This window comes from Euprymna scolopes, chromosome 5 (assembly GCF_053919585.1).
Source record: "Euprymna scolopes isolate OS-2025 chromosome 5, ASM5391958v1, whole genome shotgun sequence".
Lineage (NCBI taxonomy): Eukaryota > Metazoa > Mollusca > Cephalopoda > Sepiida > Sepiolidae > Euprymna > Euprymna scolopes.
Genome location: NC_136486.1, coordinates 16695211 through 16699427, shown reverse-complemented (window position 1 = coordinate 16699427; position 4217 = coordinate 16695211).

The window sequence follows — 4217 nt, the reverse complement described above, 5'->3', positions numbered from 1 at the left end:
GAAAAGATTGTTCTTGCGGAATTTTTTAATTTCATGTCATATGATTAGGGCTAGGACAACAGCATATTTTTTCATTGTTTTAACTCTCGAGTTGATATCTTATATACTTTTATACAGAGTGATGTGGTTCTCGGTTGATGGACTGTATCTAACTGTGTCGGATATATACTCGAGAGTCAAAACAATAATCAGAATATTCTAATAAAAAAGCAAATTTGCACAATTTTCTTATTTCAAGCTAGGCCTCTACTAAAAGAGCTTGCGACATCAACGAAGCGTTTGGCTCACGAACCACTACTGAACACACAGCACAATGGTGGTTTAAAAATTTCGTGGCGGCAATGAGGGTCTTGAAGATGAACGTAGTGCTCGGCCATCGGATGTTGGCAACGATCTATTAGTCGAAGCCAATCCATGCACAACTGAAATTGCATTTGAATTAAACACAACGTATACGACGATTTTCACACACTTGAGAGAGATTGGAAAGACAAAATATTGTAAAATGTGTGCCTAACAAATTGAACGACAAGCAAAAGAAACGTTGTTATGAAGTGTCACTTTTCCTTCTTTTACGCAGCAGGAACCACCCGTTTCTCGACCGGATTGTGACTTGCGATGAAAAGTGGATTCTTTACGATAATCGACGACGCTCAACTCAGTGGTTAGACGCCAACGAAGCTCCACGACACTTCTTGAAGCCAGAGGTTCAGCAAAGAAGGTCACATTGACTGGTTCGTAATCTGCAACCGGTCTCATCCATTAAAGTTTTTTTTTTGAATGCATACACAACTATTATGACAGAGAATTACTGTTAACAAATGGATAAAATGCAGCAGAAACTTCGACAACACTACTCAACATTACTCAATAGAAAAAGCCTAATTCCCATCCACGACAATGCCCGACAGAGAGTTGTAAAATAGACCCTGCAGGAGTTGAACGAATTGGGCTACAGGACTCTGCCTCATCCGCCATACTCTACACAGCTCTTACCTACTAGCTATTACTTTTTCAAGCATCTCGACAACGTTCTGTATGAGAAATGCTTCAAAAACCTAAGCGATATCAAAAACTTCATTGCAAGATTTTTATGTTCCTATTTACAATGCCTCTCCACGGGACAGAGTTAGACACCAGGGTCGTTTTTTTTACGTGGAGAAAAGGAACAAAAATAAAAATTGTCTCAGTCGTGAAGGATGTCTCCTCCATTGACAGAGAACAAGAAATTGAAGTGCAGCATCTGGAGAACAGATACTACACTTTGAGGTATTTATTTGCTCCCCCACTGAGCAAATTAGGCACAAGGCCGATTTTTTAAAGTGAGGAGTGAAGGGGAAATGGGGACCAACTCCCCGGGGAGTAGGGGAGCTGGATAGTGACAATTGGTATGAAGGGTTGCCCCTACATTGACCAAGGTCTTATATGTGGGGTCGCCCCCACATATGGTATTTGCTTGCAGTATCTGCCGGAACAGATGGTATTTATTTGCTCCCCCACCAAGCAAATTAGGCACAAGGCCGATTTTTAATGTGAGGAGTGAAGGGAGGGGGAAGGGAAAAAGGGGACCAGCTCCCGAGAGGTGGGAAATGGGAGCTGGTTAATGGTCAGGCATGTAGGGTTGCCCCCACATCTAGTCTTTGCTAGTCATAGCTAGTCCTAGCTAGTCATAGCTTGCAGCATCTGCCGGAACAGATACTACACTTTGATCTTTGTATTTATTTGCTTCCCCACGTAGCAAATTAGGCACAAGGCCGTTTTTTAATGTGTAGATGGAAGGAAGGAGGGAGGGAAGGGGGGCACCAGCTCCCGAGAGGTGGGAAATGGGAGCTGGATTAGAAACTGTTGGTATGAAGGGTTGCCCCTTCAGTGACCAAATTTAGATATGTGGGGTTACCCCCACATATGGTCTTTGCTAGTCATAGCTGGTCTTTGCTAGTCATAGCTTTTCAGCATCTGCCGGAACAGATACTACACTTTGATCTTTTTATTTCTTTGCTTCCCCACTAAGCAAATTAGGCAGGAGGCCATTTTTTAATGTAGAGATAGGGGGAAGGGGGAGGGAAAGGGGGTCCAGCTCCCGAGAGGTGGGAAGTGGGAGCTGGATTAGAAACTGTTGGTATGAAGGGTTGCCCCTTCAGTGACCAAGGTCAGATATGGTCTTTGCTAGTCATAGCTGGTCTTTGCTAGTCATAGCTTTGCCGGAACAGATGGTATTTATTTGCTCCCCCACTGAGCAAATTAGGCATAAGGCCGATTTTTAATGTGAGGAGTGAAGGGGAAATGGGAACCAACTCCCCGGGGAGTAGGGGAGTTGGATAATGACAATTGGTATGAATGGTTGCCCCTACATTGACCAAGGTCTTATATGTGAGGTTACCCACACATATGGTCTTTGCTTGCAGTATCTGCCGGAACAGATGGTATTTATTTGCTCCCCCACCGAGCAAATTAGGCACAAGCCCAATTTTTAATGTGAGGAGTGAAGGGAGGGGGAAGGGAAAAAGCTCCCGAGAGGTGGGAAATGGGAGCTGGTTAAAGGTCAGGTATATGGGGTTGCCCCCACATCTGGTCTTTGCTTGCAGTATCTGCCGGAACAGATGGTATTTATTTGCTCCCCCACCGAGCAAATTAGGCACAAGGCCAATTTTTAATGTGAGGAGTGAAGGGAGGGGGAAGGGAAAAAGGGGACCAGCTCCCGAGAGGTGGGAAATGGGAGTTGGTTAAAGGTCAGGCATGTGGGGTTGCCCCCACATCTGGTCTTTGCTAGTCATAGCTAGTCATAGCTTGCAGTATCTGCCGGAACAGATGGTATTTATTTGCTCCCCCACCGAGCAAATTAGGCACAAGGCCGATTTTTAATGTGAGGAGTGAAGGGAGGGGGAAGGGAAAGGGGGGACCAGCTCCCGAGAGGTGGGAAATGGGAGCTGGTTAAAGGTCAGGCATGTGGGGTTGCCCCCACATCTGGTCTTTGCTAGTCATAGCTAGTCATAGCTTGCAGTATCTGCCGGAACAGATGCTACACTTTGATCTTGTCCCGAAGGCCGCAAGATTTTTAGTTTACTGGCATAAAAAACTTGTTTTGCGTTGGCAAGTGTGCTGATTCTAATGGTGCTTATTTCGATCAATAAATTTTTGTTTGAACCGATATGTTCATCTGAATTTAAAAGTTGAACACCGCAAGAATTTTCTTGTCAACCTAATATTAATCTTTACTACTTTGTTCAAAACATTTTCGGACAACACTGTGTGAATTCAGAACATTTTTATTATTACTTAATCAAATGAAATACTGAAATGCCCTCCTTATGTCTCGATATTAAGATTCACCCCGAAAAGGGTTATTAGTTATTGATTTGTCTACGTTGAAACAAGTGTTGCATAATCTTAAACTGCACTTTTTTTAATTCTGCATTATTTCTGTCCAGTGATTAAGAAATTTCGTATACGACGAGAAATTTTTTATTTTTTTATTTTTACGACATCTCAACCTTCGTTAGGTCATTTAATTCCGAATTCAATGATATTGGAAAAAGGTTTTATGTCTAAGGATATTTATACTTTTAAATATTTATTGATGGTGTTTAGTTTGGTTGTTTTGTTTTATAATGCATTCTTGTTATTTAATGCCGAATCGAATAATTTTGGAATATAAGTTTTATGTTTATACTTGTAAATGTTTATTTATGATGTTTTTAGAAAAATATTGTTTTTTTTATTTTCGGTTTTGATAACATGATTGAGTTTTGAAAAAGGGAAAACATAACATCCATGTTTGGCGCATTGTAGTCAGGAAGTTGATATCTTTAGTCAGTTTGATCTGTTTGTTACTTCAGCGCCTTTCCTCTCTTGGACTAGTTGCCAGGACATGTCTTGATAGTCTAATCTACGCCTAAACCCTATGGAGAAGTGATTACTTTTATTAAAACTAGAGAAAAGTAGATATTTCAATAATAAATTCAACCTCTTAAATGATGGTTTTATATGTACTAGTATAATTGGGTTCAATGATTTTATATTCTCAAATTTCTTTTAACTTTTGTACTAATCAATTTGTTCGACATTGATTTGATCTACGAATAAAAATCTAAGATGGCGGCATTATCCACGCGTGGGAATCAAAATAAAGCCAGAAAGACAGTCAGATAAAACGAAAATACAGGACCCCTACGAACAAACCGACACGAACGTTTCATTATAGTAAGGATATATAAAAG